General features: G+C 38.4%; 1 long non-coding RNA gene across 1 annotated transcript; it reads left to right on the plus strand.

Moving 5' to 3' along the window:
* The first annotated feature begins 1,699 nt into the window (after positions 1-1,699).
* LOC108946003 (uncharacterized) lies at positions 1,700-23,300 on the plus strand. Its single transcript, XR_004508281.2, has 3 exons — positions 1,700-2,057; positions 2,147-2,467; positions 23,180-23,300. It is a non-coding gene; the product is annotated as an uncharacterized lncRNA (long non-coding RNA).
* The last annotated feature ends 745 nt before the right edge of the window (positions 23,301-24,045 follow it).

A 24,045-nucleotide genomic window follows, 5' to 3' on the forward strand; every position in this document is an offset into this window, starting at 1 on the left:
ACAAGATTTCAACCTAGAATCTAGAATTTTTATGGTGAAATTAGGATTTTTGGATAGAACTTAGAAATTTCGAAATTTGAGGATTTAGACCTCAATTTGAGGTCGGATTCCAAAACTAATTATATATTCGGGCTCGGGGGGTAAATGGGTAAAAGGATTTTGGTCCGAACCTCAGGTTTTGACCAAGTGGGCCCGAGATCGATTTTTCAACCTTTTGGAGAAAAAATTGAGAAATTTAATTTATGAAATATAATTGATTCCTTTAGCAATGTTTGATGTTATTGAGTCATTTTTGAATAGATACGAGTGGTTTGGAGGTGAATTCCAAAGAAAAAGATGTGATTGAGAATTTAGTAGTTTTCGGAGCAAGGTAAGTGTTGTGTCTAACTTTGGCTTGAGGGAATAGATATTGTGTGAGTAATTGCTACATGTTTGGTTGTTGAATATGATGTATAGTTGAGGTGACGAGCATCTATACGTTGTGGTCGAGTCATAGCATGCGAGTGAAATTCCATTCTTGCAAATTTGTAGTCTTAAATCTTGTTATCCATGCTTATTGTTGTTGTTGAAATGTTGGGAGACTTGTATCCGGTTCCACCGAGGTTGATAAAATTGTGAATATTGATTCGAGGTTGAGATGTTAAATTGTGAAAGTAATCATTGATGAAATATTGATTTCTTTGCGAAACTTCTCTCTATCCGTTGTTATTAATTCTGTGAATTGTGAGGAAGTGTATAAAGCACGAAGGGTGATGTCGTGCGTGATTTTTTTATATGGTGAGGAAGAGTGTAAAGCACGAAGGGTGATGCCGTGCATGCATTATTTATATTGTGAGGAAGAGTGTAAAGCACAAAGGATGATGCTGTGTATATTATGAGAGGTTTAAAGTGCGAAGGGTGATGCCATGTATATTATGAGAGGTTTAATACACGAAGGGTGATGCCATGCCGTTCTATTTATTTATTTATTTGGTGAGGTTGAAAGTAAAATCACGAAGGGTGATACCGTGCAGTTTTCCTTGCTGTTTTAATTGCTCAATTCGTTCAAGGATTTTCGATTTAATTTTGTCTTTTCATTATTCTCACTCTTTATGTTGTATTCCTCCACTGTATGTTCCCTTCCCATTATTTCTGTGTTATTTCTTTATTTGATGTTGTTTCCACTAGCATGATTATACTATTCAGGTTATATGTGGGTGTCTTGTCCTATTCTCGTCACTACTTCGCCGAGGTTAGGCTAGATATTTACAAGTACATGGGGTCGATTGTATTGATGCTGCACTCTGCACTTTCTGTGCAAACTTTGATACCGGCTCAGGTTGATCGAGATTTTGCTATTGGTCCGCTGTCCGGAGACTCAAGGTAGATCTGTCGGTGTTCACAGACCTTGAAGTCCCTGTCTACCTATTATGTCACTGTTATTTTCTTTCATTTAGACAGTTGTATTTCTTTCAGACTATTACTTGTAGTAAATTCTAGAATGCTCATGAATCGTGACTCCAGATCCGAGTGGTGGTAATTAATATAGTTTTATAAAATTCCGCACCTCTTATATTTCATCTTAGTTAATCATTGTTATTTACTGAATGGAAATAAGGAATTAGTTTAACGATTTTCTAATGTTAGCTTGCCTAGCAAGTGAAATGTTAGGCGTCATCACGGTCCTGTCGGTGGAAAATTTCGGGTCGTGACAATGTGTCTAGCATGGGTAGATGTGTAGACATGAACATGCTTAAACTCTTTGATATGAAGAGTCATGATTGCCATGTGTTTATGCAACTCCCAATACCTATTACATTTCAAGAATTACTTCCACTAAATATGTGGCAACCATTGACGGAGTTAAGTCTTTTCTTTAAAGATCTCACCTCTACTGCAATAACAGAGGAACACATGGCACAATTAGAAAAAGCTATTCCTCATATCTCGTATAAGCTTGAGCGTATTTTTCCTACGAGCTTCTGGGATCCTATGGAACACCTTATTCCTATCCATTTAGCTTATGAATCACGTTTAGCTGACCCAGTTCAGGGCCGATGGATGTATTCATATGAGAGGTGAATAAACTAAATTATGTTATAAGATATATAAATGTAATATGTAAATGTATAACTAACTACATGTTGATTTACTCTAATGCTCGAAGGTATCTCCGTAAGTTGAAGAACAAAGACAAAAATAAGAATAAAGTTAGAAGATTCTATATGCAATGCATATTTGGTTGAAGAAGCATCATCCTTTTGTGCGCACTACTTTAAGTCACATGTTTCGACAAGGCATAGGAAAGTGCCACGAAATTCGGATGATTATAGGTTGGAGATGACAAATGTCCCGAAATGCTTTCTATTTTCAAGCATGCTGGTCGATCTTTTGGAAAGAAAAAACCAAGGAGGTTAGATGATAAAGAATATCATGCGGCTCGTACATATGTTTTATTGAATTGTGATGAAGTGAAATCATATATAAGGTAAGTTAATCATAATTCAAATATCAATATCAGTTACATTATTGTTAAATTAAACTATCTTTCTTTCTTCAGAACTTATGAAGATTGTTGCGACCAAACACACACGCAAATATACGTGGTCGTCAAGTAATAAAGTAGTGAGTAGAGTATCGTTCCCACAGAGACTTATGATTAACTTTCGACTGATTCAAACTCAAACAAATTATCGATTCAAGAGATTTCTTTTAAAATGTGTAAATAAATTAGTTAACAACCGAAGAAACTACCAAGCAATTAAATAAACTAGAGATCGACTAACACACGTAGGTAATTTCGGATAAAAATTAATATGAGAGGATATTTCAGGATCATGGGCTGGCTAACAATCTTCTTGCGTTTTCGGCTTAAACTGACTAATTGATTTTTCTGGTTTGTTGATTGACGAGGTTAATGTTACTCATAAGAATCTATCAAGTTTTTACTTGCCTATTCAAGTTAACTGAATGCCTATATATCTATAGAATTAAGACTAACAAGAACGCATTTACACTTCCTGTATTTCAACCAAGCAAGACAGTTAGGTATATTTTTATCCTAATTGCGAATCTGTTCCCCGATGCCCGGGTTCAAGAACTTGCTCTATTTAATTCTATATGCAATCTATAATTCACACTTTCGAGTTCAACTCTAGATTCGTAAATAGTATTTCATTGTTAGCTACGCAGCAAAATAATTAAGAACTTGATTAAATAAATAACCCAATATGATAAAATCAAACTCGTCAATTCAAACTTCAAATGTCAACATTCATGTAGCACCCATGACCCCAGAAATAATGAGTTTAGCCATGCATGCTCATGGCAGCAATCTCAAGTAATTCCCAAGAATACATAAAAATCAATAAAAGAAGGAAAAAGTAATAACTCAAGACGAATTTCGTGGTTTCCAAACTTTGTGATAGCTTTTCTCCGCTTCCCCGTGTTTTAGATGATCTAAAAGAGGCGCTTTTGGCTTATATATTGAGTACAAGAGTCGTGGGCCAAAGTTTTCCTTTTTCTATTCCGACTCAGCTTCAGGGATTGATGCTGGGGTGGATTCTTCGTGTCCCCCTCAACTTCAACTTCACAGCATCATATGCTGCGGTGGAAGCATCCACCCTCTGTTCCTTCATCCCTGATGTGCCCAGGTACGGATGCTAAGGCGGATGCCTTCTCCCGACTTCACTGCCAAGGATACACTAAGTCACTTTTTTCCTAGGTTGGATGTGACACATCCACGCTCTTCTCCTATAGCTAGAGAACCTTTTCTTCATATTTTTGTACTTCAAACATCCAAAATCATCACACATAACTTAATTAGTCATAAAACTAATAATTAACACATGTTGGACATTTTAAAGATCAAATAGTACCAAAAAGCGATTAAAACATGAGTAAAATAATATTATAACATATAGAAATATGCCAAATATCACCACCCCACACTTAAACCTTTGTTTGTCCTCTAGCAAAGTAGAATCAACCTACAATAAGCTTATCGCTATCAAGCCACACATTTCAATTAAGCTCAAGCACCCATGACTTTGGTAGATACCAATAATTAGCCTTTTGCGTATGCATTCTCGGACTTTCTTCCGCATGTAAAAACATGCCAAGCACAATAGTGAACAGTGCAAAATAATAAAATAGCAACTTCGGGACATCTCAACCTCAGAAACTGACTCCCTAGCATAACTACTTTCAGGCCAACTTACTCAATCTGAATGAAGAGCTTAATAAAGTCACCTATCCATCAAGAAACATGTACCTTCACCACAAAATAACGAGAGATATTTCACACACTCAAATAAAATTCGAACGTAATTAAAGGGCTTCCAACAATAGAAGAAATCACTCACTCTCTTAAAGAAGTTCACATGTGCACAAAAGGTACCATAGGTTTGCCTGTTATATAAATCTCTACTAATGTAGGCTTGCTCAGTCTAAAATCAATCAGGACTTTATCGTGGTTGTAACGTAGTCTAAGAAAAATGTATGATTTACATAGAAAATAGTGGTTAACCCTCATAAGCACTTTAACATGTCAAGTAATCACTTCAAGCGCAACTCTCTTCAACCCAACTTCATTTTCACAACAATATTACCTCAAAAATATTTCCTCTTTCTTTAAGAACTACCTTAACTTATATCCCACTAGCAAGAATAAGAAAATAATTTATTCATCCATATAATTTTTTTTTTTTCGATATTTTAATTTTCGCTAGTGGTGTATTATCTTACAAAATAAGTGCATATTTCTCCCTTTCATCGGTTCCAATCGAAAACCACCCAAATTTCCTCCTTACTTCTTTTAGCACTTATTTCAAAATTAAAGTGCCTTAAGAGGTACAATGATTAAAATTTTTAAATAAGAACAAAAGGGTATAGGCTCATACTGTGGGTGCCAAATAAAATGTCGACAGGCTTAAAATGGCTAACTAGGGATGATTTTATTTGTGGTAGCATTACAATTCAAAAGGATCAAAGAAGACCTCAAATCATATTTCAAATCGAAAAACCCAGGATTTCGCTTCAACTGACATGCAGGGCAAGTTCTATACACAAATATACTACATGGAACTACACAAAAATTCTCACCACACTATAGCACATGATTCAATTAGGATGGTTACATTCTAACTCACAATCAAAGCAAGTATAGAGTTAAGCCACAATTTTAATGCACAAGACACAACAATTAGCACACGAGTCAAGAAAATGAGCCTAAGCGTCACAAAAAAACTATTCAACTTTTCAAGGCAAAAATAGTTCTCAAAAACTCATGGTGAAAGCTATAATCCACATGCTCAGGTCTAACTCTGTTTGCATCAAACAAGTCACTAAATGCACTAACTTTAGTCTGAAACTTTATATCCTACACTACTCTAAAAATAAAAACTAATACCCAGTTCAAAAATTTATCCCTTGGAAAAGAACTGATGGCCAAAGAAAAATCAAGGGAGATTATTGCCTAATAGATTAACTTACTAACTATTTAAAGCAAATAAAATATTTTTGTTCTTTTTTTTATTTTTCTGTCAATTTCCTAATACTAACATTAATTCCAAGAATCAAATGAAAATCATTTTGTATTTTTTCAAGGACCTTAATCCCTCTAGAGAACTGTCCAAGTAGTCCGTCATCGGGAAAACTCCACTATTTTCTGATTTCTTTTTCTTTTTAAATATATCTACCAACTATTATAAGGCTACTTACTACAAATAGACATAACAAAAGACTGAGAGTTACTACTTACAGATGAATTTATTAACTATTATAGGCCATTAATTCAGTAAATATTAGAGCCCCAAAAGTTATAGTGTTTGTATCAAAAGAAACAAACATTGTAATAGTTAAGTACATTCATCTACATAAAAAAAAATAATCCCCACCCCATACTTAGAATCGTGCGTAGTCCCCAATGCAAAAAAATAAAGTAGAGTAGGGTGAGAAAAAACTTCCTCAAGCCAAGGTGGAGGGCTCCTCCGTGGTCTGCGGAGGAGCATCAGAGACAGTGTTCTGGAAAGCCGGGACGGGAGTAGTAGCAACAACCGAGTGAGTACTCGAAGCATCCACGGCATCTATCATGGCCTCCTCTGCATAGAAATATCATCCTCATGAATGGGGGCTCGGTCACAGTCCTATCATCACCAGGTGGACCTGAGTCTGTAGCATGCGACATAGCGGTCTCAGTGGGCATGGTGGATGGAGACCTCGTGACTATAGGAGGAGCAGAAGTGGATGGTCAAGTAGCGGATGGTGCAAGCAACTATGAAATATCTATATCTATACGATGGACCAAAGCATGGAGGAGTAGTGATACCTCCCTCATCATCGTAGCCGGCTCAGCCTGGACTCGGCTAAGATCTGCATGAGTCAGAATCAACTCACCTCTAGTGGTACTCAACTTTGCATGAGTCATGATCAACTTAACCCTACTCTCTTACATATCAGCTCTCATCTACTAAAATAATAGTTGAATAGTGAACTTAGAAGCCCTCCCCTTGTTCGGCTCTAGTACATGAGTAACATCATACGGTCCTGGAGCTTTAGCCTCGATGTCATCATTTTCCTTGTCCCATAGCACTCCCATATCCGTCAAGTAATCCGATAAGGTGTTTTCATAGTGGAGCCTCCACTTGTAGTTCATCTTGGTGCACTGCATCTGGTCGTGCATGATGGCTCCCAAGTTGAGTGGTATCCCCTCCAATAAAGCATACAACATTAGTGCTCGGTATCGAGGGACATGAGTTTTGTGTTGGCACGGCATCAGGCGATTGCATATGAAATTCAGCACCACATGTTCCAATGTGCTCATGAACTCTTTGGCCAGAGAATGGTACTCCACACTTCCATATTTCCAATTTGCATCTTTCCTGGTAGGGCATAAAACAGATTGAATATGTGAGTAATCAGGCTCTTTGAATATAGAGTCATACATGTCCATTGGTGTGTGTGGTACCCCTAAGAACTCGTTATGAGCTTCAGCTGAGACGTTGATATCCACCCATCACACTCTTACAATGCTTCCCCATGAATGACGCCGATTGGCATAAAGCTCTCTAACAATAGTAATGTTGGCCTTGCCGTGGCCCTTCAAGATAGGTCCTCATTGTTGCGCCTCTCGAATTGATTTCAAAAGATCTGGATATTTTTTCTTCAGTGCTCGAATATTGATTGGCTTTTCTAGAAGATATTTCTTTGAATCCAGGATTTTCTCATAAGCCCAGAATGCTTTTTCACTAACAAAATTCTTCTCCCAAGCAGCTCGGTCAATTGGTTCACCCTCATCTTCGTTGCTCATGTTGACATTTGTGAGCTCATAGTCCGAATCAGACCCGAGCTCAGATTCTGAGGTAGCCGTCTGTTTCCCTTTGTCGTTTGGATCAACCTGCTGGATTTGATTTGGTGCGGCACAGGTTCTCTGAACTCTATCCTCTTACTTGGCGATTTCACTGATATTTTTGTGGTACCCCTTTTCACATTCCTCCTTACTAATGGTACCTCTTCTTCTTGCTCTGACTCATCGATTAATTTCCTAGTCGGCTGTGCTTTTGCTTTCTCAGTCTGCTTTGGTATGGAGCACCTGTAGTGTTTCCAGTAGGCTTTTTAGGAGGTTGCTTGTCATTATCTCGTACTTGTTGCTTGGACGTTTTGCTTGTTGCCGCCATTGTGAACCTATGTACCTGAATAACAAAGATGTCAACAATTAGTTCTCAAAATAGTGAAGTTTCAGATATAAAGAATCTGTGCAAAAGTGTGCACTACCAATCATCTGCACACTTATGCCATTCAGTACCTCATTCAAACATAGCTCGTGGCTTTCTACCATAATCACTCATCTGGTGGCAAACGAGTGAGCAATGCACTTATAGGTATGATTATGTACAATGAGAGATAGATCCAAGTGTTGTGCAAAACATGTTCAATTACATACAACAGCTCACTTGGACTTTACTCAGCTATATCATCATAAACTTCTCGCAACCCCACACTTAATCTCAAGATATACCAATATGCGTAGACTACACAGAATTCACATTGAAGTAACAATGTACTTTATAATACAAGCAGCAAAGCAATGTGCCATATGTTCTGCCTATTAGGACAGTCTACCACGGGTTGTACACAATTACTCAAACGACTCCACACTTGTTCACTAGCATATACTAGTGTCGCTTGGTTACTCAGACTTCACTGGCGCCTATAATTTACCTCTCAGGCATTTTGTCAAACAAGTAGAATGCAACAGTTTTGCCTAGTGCTTTCTAACAATTGGGCAATTCAAATACCCTCCCAAAATTAACAAAATGAAGGGACTTTTAGTTTATCATCTATCAAGCATAAAAAATCAATCATAAACAACAACCCTAAGTCTTAAACTTCTTTCAGTTCCCCTCTTAGTTTATATGTAGTATTCAAGTTGGTGAGGCCTAACCTTGGGGATATTTTGGGAAGGGATTCTGCTATTACTTAGAGAAAAAGGAGAGATGAGAATTGAGAGAAGAAAGGAGATGAGGGAGAAGCAAATACCTGGTGGCATTGGAATGGAGGCAGTGGTGGTGCGTATGGGTTGAGAGGAAACATGTGGTAGAAGGATTTGGGGTTTTAGGCATGTGAAGTATAATAAAACACTTACTTAATGCGCGAGAGCTTGGACGCGAAGCATCCCAGCTGATTTCCCTAATTTTTCATGGATGCGGAATCATGCGCGATGGCTTCACTTTACTGCCTTAAGCAGTTGGCCCGTTAATTTTTCGTGTTGAGGGGGATGCGACGCATCCACCCTTTATTTTCATACCTGGAGAATTTTTGTTTTGTTTTGTGTTTTTGATAAATTACATACAAGAATTCACTCCTACAAAATAAAACAAGATTAAGGAACTCCTAAAAAAAATCAAAAATACAAAACGAAGGGAAAAATTAGTAAACTACGAAATCAAAAGAAAATACATGGGTTGCCTCCCAAGAAGCGCCTAATTTAACGTCGCGGCATGACGCAAAGCATCATCCAAGTCCATCGGGGTCTTATGACGTGCAATGTCACCACCCCAATAGTGTTTTACTCTTTTCCCATTTACCAAGAATGTCGCACTGGAACTCGTATCACGCAATTCCACCGCGCCATGAGGCTTCACACTAACCACTTCAAAAGGACCCGCCCATCGAGATTTAAGCTTTCCGGGGAAAAGCTTCAACCTCAAATTAAACAAGAGAACTTTTTGACATGGCTCAAACTCGCGACGTTGGATGTGCTTATCATGCCACCTCTTGGTCTTTTCTTTATATAATTTGGCATTTTCGTATGCGTGCAATCGAAACTCATCAAGCTCGTTGAGCTGTAACAACCTCTTCTCGCCATCTAAGTCCATATCCATATTTAGTTTTTAATCGCCCAATAGGCATTGTGTTCTAGATCGATAGGCAAGTGGCACACCTTCCTATAAACTAACTTATACGGAGATGTTCCAATGGGGGTCTTGTAAGCAATTCGATACGCCCATAATGCGTCGTCAAGCTTTCCGGCCCAGTCCTTCCTATTTTTACTTACCGTTTTCTCCAGAATTTGCTTCACCTCTCTATTTTACACTTTTACTTGACCACTCATTTGGGGATGGTAGACAGTGGCAACCTTGTAGTTAACTCCATACTTTTCTAGAACATTGTTCAGTAACTTGTTACAGAAGTGAGTTCTTCCGTCACTTATCAGCACACTTGGAGTCCCAAAGTGTGTGAAGATGTGCTTTTTTACAAAGTTTACCACTACTTTTGCGTCACTAGTAGAAAGAGAAATGGCTTCCACCTACTTAGACACATAGTCGACTGCCAACAAGAAGTATCTGTGACCATTAGAGTAGGGGAACAGTCCCATGAAATCAATCCCCCAAACATCAAAGATCTCTACTGCCAAAATATTTTGAAAAGGCATCTCGTGCTTCTTCGTGATTATTTCTATTGTTTGGCACCTGTCACACTATTTAACAAAGGCGTGTGCATATTTAAACAATTTTGGCCAATAAAAACCTGATTGCAGCACTTTTTGTGCAGTTCTATCCCCACCGTGATGACCTCCATATGGAGAAGCGTGACAGTCATGCAAGATTGCACTCATCTCCTCCTCAGGAACACACTTTTGTACTAACTGATTTACACACTGCTTATACATGAATGGCTCATCCCACAAGTAAATCCTAACATCATGTAGACATCTTCTTCTATTATCAGGTGATAATTTTGGTGGCATCACCCCACTTGCAATAAAATTCACGTAGTTTGCATACCACAAGGCTTCACTCGAGGTGATTTCCAATAACTGCTCATCCGAAAATGTTTCCTTAATCGAACCTCCCTCAGCCGCTTGGTTCCGATTTTCTAATCTGGACAAGCGATCAACCACTTGATTCTCTGTTCCTTTTCGATCTCGGATCTCCAAGTCAAATTCTTGCAAAAGGAGGACCCAACGAATCATCCTCGGCTTGGCGTCTCTCTTTCCAAATAGATACCTTATAGTTGAGTGATCAGTGTAGACGATGATTTTGGTTCCCACTGGATAAGATCTGAACTTATTGAATGCCTACACCATTGCAAGCAATTATTTCTTAGTAACATTATAGTTCATCTACGTTGGATTTAGAGTTTTGCTCGCGTAGTAAATAGAGTGAAAACATTTCTCCCTCATTTGCCCCAAAACAACTCCTATTGCGACGTCACTCCCATCACACATCAAGTCAAATAGTTGTGCCCAGTCCGGGACAATGATAATTGGCGCAGTCACCAATATTTTCTTCAGCTCCTCAAATGCTTTCAGACAAGCATTATCAAATTTGAAGGGGTTATCTTTCTCAAGAAGGCTGCACAGAGGAGAAGAAAATTTTGAAAATTCTTTAGTGAAACGATGATAAAAACATTCATGGCCCAAGAAACTTTGAATGCCCTTAACGGATGTTGGTGGGGGCAATTTTTCAATCGCCTCCACTTTTGCCTTGTCCACTTGCAGACCAGTTTTGGACACCTTGTGCCCCAAGACTATACCTTCTCATACTATGAAATGACACTTCTCCCAGTTTAACACAAAGTTTGTTTCTTCACACCTAGCAAGTAATTTATCAAGGTTTATTAAACAATTATCAAAAAAATACCCAAACACATAAAAATCATCCATGAACACTTCTACAAATCTTTCAACCATGTTAGTAAAAATAATCACCATATACCTTTGAAAAGTCGCAGGTGCATTGCAGAGACCAAATGACATTCTCTTGAATGCATACGTTCCATAGGGACACGTAAATGTGGTATTCTCTTGGTCCTCTAAGGCTATAGCAATCTGATTATACCCTGAATAGCCATCTAGAAAACAATAGTATTCCTGTCCAACTAGTCTATCGAGCATTTTGTCAAAAAAAGGGAGGGGGAAGTGGTCCTTCCAGGTGGAATTATTTAATTTTCTATAATCTATGCAAATTCTCCACCCAGTTACAGTTCTTGTGGGAATCAAATTATTATTTTCATTAACCACTACAGTCATCCCACCTTCTTAGGCATACATTGGACAGGGCTAACCCATTTGCTATCAGAGATTGGAAATACAATACATGTGTCAAGCCAGTTAATTACTTCTTTTCTTACCACCTCTTTCATGATTGGATTTAGGCTTCGTTGGTGCTCTACACTTGGCTTGTGTCCTTCCTCCATGAGGATTTTATGCATGCAGGAGGCTGGACTAATGCCTCTAATGTCAGACATTGTATACCCAATGGCTCTCTTGTACTCATGCAACACTCTTAATAACTTTTCTTCCTGCAATTTAGACAAGTCAGAGGAAACAATAACAAGTAGAGTGTTAGAACCACCCATATAAGCATATTGAAGGTGAGGGGGCAAGGGTTTAAGTTCCAATTTTGGAGCCTCTTCAATCGACCGCTTTGGTAGAGGTCCACTTAGCCTATTTAAGGGCTCAAAGGGGTTTAATCCTTGCATGTAGACACATGACGCATCCAGTATATGCATCATCTCCTCAACCTAGTCATCAATCTCTAAGCTATCAAACAACATGAGTGCTTTGTCTAGAGAATCATATAGATATACACTCTGATCTATCAGTTTTTCATCCACTTCCACAACAAATATCATAGAGAGCTCTTCATAATGGCGGAGAAGTTGAATCACCTTGTATACATTGAAAACTGCTTCCTCGTTGTTAACCCTCATAATTATTTTTTCCTCTCTTACTTTAATAATTGCATCAACTGTAGACAAGAGAGGTCTGTCAAGACCCAAATCAGAGGGCCACGACTTGCACCCGGTGCCTACTCAACCGAGCGCCACGTTCCTTATCTTTTTTTTATCTATAAGACTTATCACGGGCCATGATAGGCCACATCTATATATGTAATTAATAATATTATAACTTAACTCACATAACTAAATCAAAAAGATTTATATAGATACATAGGGGCCAACAAGGCCGTTGACATATCATACCTAAAGCTATCAACAGGACACTATCTGCCAAACCTCTAAGAAAAATATAACCATAACATATATATCGGGACAGGGTCCCTGGCATCCTCATAAAACAAAGTAACATATATAGAACGTGACTCGGCAATACTCTAGGAAGATGTGGAGCTACCAACCAAAAGCTGATATCTGGAGGCAGCCTACGGTGGATGGTCCTCACCTCGCCTATCTACACCTGCGTGGCATGAAACACAGTGCCCCAGAAAAAGGAGCGTCAATACGAAGAATGTACCGAGTATGTAAGGCAGCAATGAAACGTAATAATAATAAGATACTATCTCGGGGAGAGATAAGAGTTAACTTATAACTTCTGCCTTGCCGCTGAAGGCCGTAACATATAGAGTAAAATCCATCTCGTATATATAAATAAAACTACAATATAATAGTTCTAGTTACCTCATTTTCGTGACGTTAACTGCCCAACTGATCAGTGGTAACTGCCCGACCGGCCGTAGCTCGATGGTAAATGCATAACTGCTCAACCGGTGGTAACTGTCCGACCGTCCGTAGCTCGGTGGTAAATGTATAATTGCCCAATCAGCTAGCTCGATGGTAAATACGTAACTGCCCTACCTAAATTACAAGTATCCTTGCTTTGCACCGAAAACATTTGTCGTGTAGAATTTACTATTTGTACATTTCTTATTGCTGCATAATAGCGAAAGTACGCAGATAATGCATACCTGGCATATATTCTCACTTATTACTATCCAATATCATTAATATAAATGCTCTTTCATTCTGTTTGTTAGCAAAATCTAACAAAAATCATAAAGTTTGAGATGTAGGATAAAAAAAAGAGTCATTCACGAGTTGAGTGGAATTGAAACAATTCCAAAACCCCAACTATCAACAACAAAAACCATAAAGGTTTTTGAGAAGAACCTTTCAGAATCATCACAAATAAGACATCTTTAACTGTTAAGAGTGGAAACACTTATGAAATAGCATTACGTTTACGTATCATTACTTGGATCATGCCAAAATGAAGAAAGGGCTTAGCTTTAACATGCATGAAGTAGGAAAAAATAAGTATGATATTCTTGAAAAAGATTGTACCATACTCCTTTGGAACCGCAAAATTTTATGTTAGGTGCTAATAATTCTCGCTAGAATTAATTTGGTCGCAAGAAATTTTGTTGGAAGCTTGTTGAATTGAGATTTAGCGATTGTTTTAGGAAGAAAGATATATGATTTCTCACTTTATCATTCTCTGTCCAAATGAAAACCAAACTCGTATAAAAATGAAACCAAACTTGTATGACTTCGACTTTAATGGCTTATTACTTTAGATAGCCACCTAAGCCATTATGACTAAGAGTCATATGTCTTAGTTGTGGCTTGCTGCCACGTGGGGTGGGATTTTTAACTTTATCTTATAACCAATTAATTAATTAGGTAATATTCCGCTACCCGATAATTAACCAATTACCCACATAATTAAGAATTATCTCAAATTACTTAAAATCTTACTTATCTTAATACACTTTATACATTGTATTATCAAGGTCATAGGGTACTTTGTATGGTACTAGTCCATAACTATCGGGTATTATAGATCGGACTGTATTTTATCCCAAAATAACAAATTTCGGCGATACTCAATTTCTTCGATTCGTTAACCCTCTGACCTTTATAACACTTACTTATCACTTGTTATAAATAGCATAAATGCTTATTATCTCAAAATAATCTCATTCCCGAGTCTACGTCGATTAACTTATGACGAAACTTTAACGTACGAAATACGGGATGTAACATCCTTCCCCTCTTAGAATCATTCATCCTTGAATGTTTAAACTTGCAAGATGTACATACGTACTCATCAATTATAAATGTATATATCTTCCCGGGCTATACTCCAATGAAATAAATATCAGGCTCTCACGGTGTCAGGACGTCGTCCCTCCCTAAAACTACTTCCTAATTCATTCGTCACCTACGATTCTATTAATCTATCTTCTAGGCACTGATACCTACTAGTTGTAATCTTAATAACCGGGTTCATACTTTGCTTTCAAGCTAGCCTTAGTTTTTCTTAACCCTTCAGACGTAATGCCAACTCAATCTTATATTAATCATATTAACTAGACAATTTGCGTTAATAAGATCGAGCAATACCCATAGTCATAGTACCTGACACATCATCCGGTGTAGCCTCTGGGTCTTGATGACCTGCCAAAGCATATATGCGGTTCTGACTACCGCCGGAGCTAGATGCTCCTCCCCTACCTCTACCTCTACCAGCTGATGCCTGAGGGCCTCGCTCTTGAGGGCGTACTGAAGAGGAGGAGACTGTTATAGATCTGGTGGGCTGAACCATCCCGCTTTTGCCATTTATAGGATAATCCCTCATGTAATGACTAGGGTCTCCGCAGGTATAACATACATTAGACCCCTGACGACATTGTCGAGAATGAGCTCTACCACATTGACTGCAGCGCGAAGGGGGTGCTCTCATTTGTGCTGAATCCCTCCGATTCTGAAAAACCCAAAATTCCCGAGCCCTGACCTGACTCAGAATAGACGGATCCCTCATAATACGGCTTCTGTAACTGTCGGACAATTTCAATAGGGTATGGTGATATAGGATCGCCCCGAAAATCCTTAGGTCGCCTAGTAGACATAGCTTTCTTACGTTGACCCCCATCACGATTCTCGTATTGCTGTCATTTCCGATCCTTCAAATTCTGAGTATAAGCCTGGATGCGGGAAATATCCATACCATCGAGCAGAGCGGCCGTGAAGCATTCATTAATCAGGTGCGGCCCAAGTCCTACCACAAATCGATGCACTCGGTCACTCATTTCAGCCATAATCGAGGGGGCATACCTCGCCAAGGAATCAAACTGGAGGCTATACTCCTGCACACTCATATTCCCTTGTTTAAGAGCCAAGAACCTGTCTACCCTTGCCGGACGAATCTCTGCCGGCAAGTAATGTCGCAAGAAAGCCCCTGAGAACTCTTCCCATACCACTGGAGATGCATTTGTCCCTCTAGACAATTCCCAAGTTTCATACCACTGAACCGCAACATCCCGCAATCGGTAAGATGCCAACTCTACTGACTCAATGTCTGATGCATGCATCACCCTCAAAGTCCTCTGCACCCTATCAATAAAGTTTTGCGGGTCCTCATCCTTGTTGGATCCGGTAAACACTGGAGGGTCCGGGTTGATGAAGTCTCGAACTCTCGCACTAATAACCCTGTTAACGTGACCAACACCTATACCTACCTGGCACTGAGCCTGAGCGGCTACCAATCTAGTCAACAACCATACTGCACTCCGCATATCCATATCCTCATCCTGAACAATAAGTGGAGGTACTGGGTTCTTCCTCATCTCTTCGGGTGCTGGCAAAATCGGAGAATTATGCGAGGGTGTCGCATTTCCCCTTGGGGCCTCACTATGGCCCTCACTAGACATTGGTACTCTACTCATGCCCTCATCTGCCACTATTTTACCCTTCTGACTAGCCGCAGCGTTCGTGGTCATAGGCATTGCGGCATATATAAAACAAGTCAAAGGTCAAGGGCTTTATTCCCTATGACTCTGCTCTTTTGCACGATCTAATATCAAGAAGGAAGGGTAACCGGTCCCTAAATGCCATGTAGTTTCTTGTTTATACAACGTGGTGTACAACACATTTATAAACAAGACTCTACTAGACACGTCTTGCAGACAACCCTAGGACAGAACTGCTCGGATACTATTTTGTCACGACCCAAATTAGAGGGCCACGACTGGAACCCGGTGCCTACTCAACCGAGCGCCACATACCTTATCCTTTTTATTTTATATAAGACTCGTCACGGGACATGATAGGCCACATCTATATATGTAATTAATAATATTAGAAATTAACTCACATAACTAATTCAAAAAGATTTATATAGATATATAGGGGCCGACAAGGCCGTTGACATGTCATACCTAAAGCTATACATAGGACACTGTCTGCAAAACCTCTAAGAAAAACATGACCATAACATATATGTCGGGACAGGGTCCCTAACATCCTCATAAAATAAAGTAACATATATAAAACGTGACTCAGCAATACTCCAGGAAGATGTGGAGCTCACCAACTAAAAGCTGATATCTAGAGGCAGCCTATAGTGGATGGTCCTCACCTCGCCTATCTACACCTGCGTGGCATGAAACATAGCGCCCCAAAATAAGGAGCGTCAGTACGAAGAATGTACCGAGTATGTAAGGCAGCAATGAAACGTAATAATAATAAGATACTATCTCGGGGAGAGATAAGAGTCAACTTATAACTTCTTCCTTGCCGCTGAGGGCAGTAACATATAGAGTAAAACCTATCTCGTATATATAAATAAAACTACAATATAATAGTTCTAATTACCTCATTTTCGTGATGTTAACTGCCCAACTGATCAGTGGTAACTGTCCGACCGGCCGTAGCTCGGTGGTAAATGCATAACTGCCCAACCGGTGGTAAATAATAATATATAATTGCCCAACTGATGGTAACTGCCCGACCGGCTATAGCTCGGTGGTAGATGTATAACTGTCCAACCGGTCGTAGCTCGGTGGTAAATGCGTAACTGTCCTACCTAAATTACAAGTATCCTTGCTTTGCACCGAAAACATTTGTCATGTAGAATTTACTGTTTGTACATTTCTTATTGCTGCATAATAGCTAAAGTACGCAGATAATGCATACCTGCCATATATTCTCACTTATTACTATTCATTATCATTAATATAAATGCTCTTTCATTCTGTTTGTTAGTAAAATCTAACAAAAATCATAAAGTTCGAGAAGTACGATAAAAAAAAGAGTCATTCACGAGTTGCGTGGAATTGAAACAATTCCAAAACCCCAACTATCAACAACAAAAACCATAAAGGTTTTTGAGCAGAACCTTTCAGAATCATCACAAATAAGACATCTTTAATTGTTAAGAGTAGAAACACTTATGAAATAGCATTACGTTTACGTATCGTTACTTGGATCATGCCACAATGAACGAAGGGCTTAGCCTTAACATATCTGAAGTAGGAAAAAATCCGTATAATATTCTTAGAAAAGGTTGCACCATACTCCTTTGGAACTGCAAATTTTTACGTTGCTAACGTGTTAATAATTCTCGCTAGAATTAATTTGGTCGCAAGAAATTTTGTTGGAAGCTTGTTGAATTGAGTTTTAGCGACTGTTTTTCCTTGAAATGATTTGAATTTAGGAAGAAAGATATATGATTTCTCACTTTATCATTCTCTGTCCAAATGAAAACCAAACTCATATAAAAATGAAACCAAACTTGTATGACTTCTACTTTAATGGCTTACTTTAGATAGCCACCTAAGCCATTATGACTACGAGTCATATGTCTTAGTTGTCGCTTGCTGCCACGTGGGGATGGATTTTTAACTTTATCTTATAACTAATTAATTAATTAGGTAATATCCCGCTACCCGATAATTAATCAATTACCCACATAATTAAGAATTATCTCAAATTACTTAAAATTTTACTTATCTTAATACACTTTATACATCGTATTATCACGGTCATAGGATACCACCTATGGTACTAGTCCATAACTATCGGGTATTATAGCTCGGACTGTATTTTATCCCAAAATAACAAACTTCGGCGATACTTAATTTCTTCAATTCGTTAACCCTATGGCCTTTATAACACTTACTTATCACTTGTTACAAATAGCATAAATGCTTATGATCTGAAAATAATCTCATTCCCGAGTCTACGTCGATCAACTTATGACAAAACTTTAACGTACGAAATGCGGGATGTAACAAGGTCATCCCAATATGATTGTAACTTGTTCACCAACCTCATAATATAGGATAATGAAGTCCGCTGGGAAGATGAATTTCCCAGTTTGCAGCAATACATCTTCAATCACTCCTTCAGGGTAAGCTACGGATCTATTAGCTAGTTGCAACATCACAGTGGTTGGTCTTGGAGCTCCCAGACCCAATTACTTGAACAAGGACAAGGGCATCAGATTTTTATGCTCGCCCACAAATGACAAAGAGCACGACCCACATCAATATAATTAATCCTCACAGCGATGGTGAAGCTGCAAGGGTCCTTAAGCTTGTGAGGAAGCTTGTTTTGGACCCTCGAAGTTCACTTCTCAGTAAGTGCGACTGTCTCAAATTCAGTCAGTCTCCTCTTGTGAGCCACTATATCTTTGATGTACTTAGCATATTTTGGAATTTCACGAAGTACATTTACCAATGGAATATTTAATTGAACCTGGCTCAACATAGAGAGAAATTTGTTAAACATGCGATCATCATTCTTCTTCTGTAACCTTTGGGGGAAAGGTTGTGATGGCCTTGCAGCACTCACCGGCTCTAAACTTGCATCATCTTTCTTTGACTCGGTTGTTGCCTTAGGAATCAACTCCTCCTCAGGTATAGGCTTATCTCTTCTCTTCTTTGGTGCTTCTTCTAATTCCCTCCCATTTTTTAGTGTGACTACATTAACTTGAGGGTTTTCTCTGTGTCATTGGGAAGAGCGCTTGCAGGCCTAGTATTTTGATTTGACGCTAACTGCCCAACTTGTCTCTCAAGATTTCTGAAATCGGTCCTGAGTTGTTGATTGCCAAGCAACAACTTCTTCAACAGGTCATTCGTACTCCCCTGGACTTGCTGGGGTGGCTTCTGAGGTTAACTGTAATTTCCTTGGGGCCTATACTGATTCTGAGTCACATGATTTCCACCCCAGGAGAAGTTAGGATGATTATTTCAATATGGGTTGTAAGTGTTCCCATATTGTGCATGATGATTCATCGGACCTCTGCTTTGTTACCCCACATAATAGATGGATTCAGGATTCGTGGGACATGTCACTCGTGTGACCTTCACCACATAATTCACACCAAGTAGACATTTGTTGCACATGTTGCATCTGTTGCGTTTGGTGCATTGTCATTCTATTCATCTGGTTTTTTAATTTCGCTATATCTGTCTCTCATGGCTGAGAAATCATCAAGCTCAATTACACCTGTTGCTTTCTATTTAATTGCTCTTCGTGATTCCCCATCTCCTTGCCAATTATTATCATTATCAGTGAAATTGTTTAGCAGGAGTTGGATTTCACTATACGGCCTTGCCATGAAACTGCCCCCATAAGCTGAGTCAAGATTCACCTTTGATGTCTCGTCTAACCCATTAACAAAAGTGTGACCCAACACCTCATCAGTCAGACAATGATGTGGGCAGTCTCTGAGTAGCTTCTTGTATCTTTCTGAAGCTTGACGAAGAGTCTCACCATCCCGTTGTTGGAACCCAAGAATCTGGCTCCTCGGCGATATTGTCTTTTAGTGGGAAAGAACTAGATTAAGAATTTTTTTGCTAGATCATCCCAAGTGTGGATCGAGTTTGCGGGCTCCTTTTGCAACCATTCTTTGGCTTCACCCGGCAGTGAAAAGGGGAACAATGTCAGTTTGACATAATCCTTAGAAACGTTCAAATAATTGTGAGTATCCGTAAATTCCAAGAAGTTCTGAATATGCCACTACGGATCTTCATGAGATAGACCCACATACTTCCCTGTGGACTGAATCAGCTGGACCATGTACTGTATGAGTTCAAAATGACCCGTGATATCAGGTTTCACAATAGCCTAAGTCATATTCACAAGATTAGGCCTTGCGGCTTCTATCACCGGTCGCTCTTCATTACCTGCCATCTCTAGGGGTTGTGGTTGAACTACAATGTCTAACTCTCTTTCTGTTCTAGTTCTAGCTTCAACTTTCCTCCTTACTCTATGAAGTGTTCATTCTATTTCGGGATCAAGAGGAAGGAGGTTGTTCTCTTTTCTACTCCCCAACATTCAAGAGAAGAGCATGCGTTAACACAAACAGGCAAACTGAAAATTAAAACTTGAACAAATAACTAATAAAAGCTTAACTCAGACAAGTAGTTAATTTCTAAGTCCCCGGCAATGGCGACCAAACACACATGCAAGTATACGTGGTCGTCAAGTAATAAATTAGTGAGTAGAGTATAGTTCCCACATAGACTTATGATTAACTTTTGACTGATTCAAACTCAAACAAATTATCGATTCAGGAGATTTCTTTCAAAATGTGTAAGTAATTAATTAAAAACCGAAGGAACTACCAAGTAATTAAATAAACTGGAGACCGACTAAAACACGTAGGTAATTTCGGATAAAAATCAATAGGAGAGGATATTTCGGGATCATGGGCTGGCTAACAATCTTGTTGTGTTCTCGGCTTAAACTGACTAATTGATTTATCTAGTTTGTTAATTGACATGGTTAATGCTACTTGTAAGAATCTGTCGAATTCTTACTCGCCTATTCAAGTTAACTTAATTCCTATATGTCTATGGAATTAAGACTAACAAGAACGCATTTACATTTTCTGTATTTCAACCAAGAAAGACAGTTAGGTATATTTTTATCCTAATTGCGAATCTGTTCCCCGATGCCCGGGTTCAAGAACTTGCTCTATTTAATTCTATATGCAATCTATAATTCACACTTTCGAGTTCAACTCTAGATTCGTAAATAGTATTTCACCGTTAGTTACGCAATAAAATAATAAAGAACAAGATTAAATAAACAACCCAATATGATAAAATCAAACTCGTAAATTCAAACTTCAAACGTCAACATTCATGTAGCACCCATGACCCCAGAACTAACGCGTTTAGCCACACATGCTCATGGTAGAAATCTCAAGTAATTCCCAAAAATACATAAAACTCAATAAAAGAAGGAAAAAGTAAGAACTCAAGACGAATTTCGTGGTTTCCAAACTTTGTGATGGCTTTTCTCCGCTTCCCTGTGTGTTAGATGACTTAAAAGAGGCGTTTTTGGCTTATATATTGCGTACAAAAGTCGTGGGCCAAAGTTTTTCTTTTCCTATTCCGACTCAGCTTCAGGCATTGATGCTGGGGTGGATGCTTCGCGTCCACCTCAGCTTCAACTTCTCTGCATCGCATGCCCAGGTGCGGATGCTAAGGCGGATGCCTTCTCCCGACTTCACTGCCAAGGATGCACCAAATACACTTTTTTCCTTTGTTGGATGCGACGCATCCACCCTCTTCTCCTATAGTTGGAGCACCTTTTCTTCATATTTTTGCACTTCAAATATCCTAAATCATAACACACAACTCAATTAGTCATAAAACCAATAATTAATACATGATGGGCATTTTAAATATCAAATACCAACAAAAAGCGGTTAAAACATGAGTAAAGTAATATTATAACAGATAGAAATATGCCCAACATCAAAGATACCTTGAGAGAAATTCAACCAAATATTCAAAATAGCGAGATTGATGCTAAACTTGAAACAGAGTTTGAAACTTGGTTTGAGAAATGCGTAAGTCTTAATAAACTATTCCTTTTTTTCTTGTAAAATATAATCTTAATCCGTGCTTAATTACCTGTAACGTCAATAGTCACATGATCCTTCATCGGGCATTAGCAATCAAATTATAAAAGATCTTGTAGAAGGGCCATTGTATAAGGTTAAGTCTTTTAATGGATATGTTGTAAATGGTTACAAGTTTCACACTTAAGGATATGGTTCAAGGAGATCTAGCATGAATAGTGGTGTATGCATCAAGGGCTCTAGCCACAGTGCAAATGATATTTATTATTACGATCGGTTGACAGAGATTTTACAGTTAGAGTATCCTGCATTACCTATCAAACGTACCATGTTATTTAAATGTTCTTGGTTTGATCTAACACCAAAACATGGTACTCGAGTACATGCACAATATAATCTTGTTGATGTTAACAAAAGAAGGACCTTTAATAAATATGAACCATTTATTATGGTTGTGCAAGCTACTCAGGTGTATCTTGAAATTTATCCTACTGTAAAGAGGACAACAGATGAATGGTTAGCCGTTTGTAATATAAAGGCACGATCTGTTGTGGAGGTTTCAAAAAAAGCAGAACAACCTATTGATTCAGCTTTTCAAGAGGATGACATTCAAGTGCATGCAATTGATATTTCTTTAGATGAAACTCCTCATGCGTTGAATGATCCGGATGGTTTGCTCATTGACATGGAGGACGAGGACGAGGACGAGGAGGAGAAGTAGTAGTAGTAGTAGTAGTAGTAGGAGGAGGAGGAGGAGGAGGAGGAGGAAGAAGAAGAAGAAGAAGGAAGGAGATGATGAAGAAAGTGAATAAACTAAATGTTACTTGAAGTGGTAAAAGTTTCTGTTTTTGAACTGATCTAATTTGAATTATCTATTAGAACTGGGAAGGAGGAAAGTACTGTTTTAGTGCTTTGGTTAGTAAGTTAAGTTAGTATTCTGTAAAATTTTGGATAGTTTTGAGTAATTTTATATTATAAGTTTCCACCTTGTTAGTTACGTCCTTATATTTTGTAATTTTTGTTGTAAATCTTATCTTTTGTATCCACAAAATGAACTGATATAATATGAAAGCTAGTACTTAATCTTACAAGGAACTATGTTGCTTCAGTTATAAGTTGTACATCTTATCTTTTGTATCCACAAAATAAACTGATATAATCTGAAAGCTTATACTTTTATCTTATAAGGAACACTGTTGCTTCAGTTATTAAGACTTATTATGTTTAGAGTTATTTCATGAGCTATTTTGTATTTATTCAAATCTGTGATCCAGTGCTAATTAATAAACTTTTAAGAATATGAGTGACTCGCCATCATCGGTTCCCGATACTCCTAGTACTCCTGGTACTCCAGATATCTCTGTCAGATCTACTACCGGCTCATGCCCATCTATTTGGTCAGCCATCTCAGTTGTGGGGAAAAGTAAGAAAAAATATTTTTTGTATATATGTTTTAACTTTTTAAAATATAAATATCGTGAATGTGTTAGTTATTTATTTTTAATTTTGTTCAGGTTCATTCCTAATGGTCATTCTATCTCAAAGACCATCACTGATACCTTCATGGAGCGGCAAGATGCTACTGGTTACACATGGAAGGATGTCTGTCAATTCACTCGTGACTTCTATTGGCATGAATTTATGGTAAATATCGCTCTCTATAAAAAAAAAATTATACGTAATTATTTAGTATATATATGTATTTACGTCACTGATCAAAACCTTTTGGTAGAAATTATATCACTGGAGTTCTGCTGAGGATGTCGTAATCAAACATACTTAGAAAAAAGTGGCATCTACCTTGTACACTAAAAGGTTGTACGTTTGGCGAAAATTTAGAACCAGACCTACGTTTATTAAAGAGCCTGTATGGGAAAGCTGGAAGGCACACCGGTCCTCGAAAAAGTGGCTTGAAAAATTTCGTGTCGCCACTCAAAATCGGTGCAGCGAGACTGGTGGTCCAGGCACTTGTTCAAGCAAGCATGCCGATGGTTCTAGGTCTACAGCGGAGCATACTATAAAATTGGTATTGAATTTAACCTTTTAATAGAGTAATTACATGACCTTATCTCCTATGTTAATATTGTACTCTATTTTTCGGGCAATAGAATTACGTCGTCCAGCATATGCGTGGGATATATCTAAGACCATTAGTGTAATTT

The sequence above is a fragment of the Nicotiana tomentosiformis genome, chromosome 3 (assembly GCF_000390325.3).
Source record: "Nicotiana tomentosiformis chromosome 3, ASM39032v3, whole genome shotgun sequence".
Lineage (NCBI taxonomy): Eukaryota > Viridiplantae > Streptophyta > Magnoliopsida > Solanales > Solanaceae > Nicotiana > Nicotiana tomentosiformis.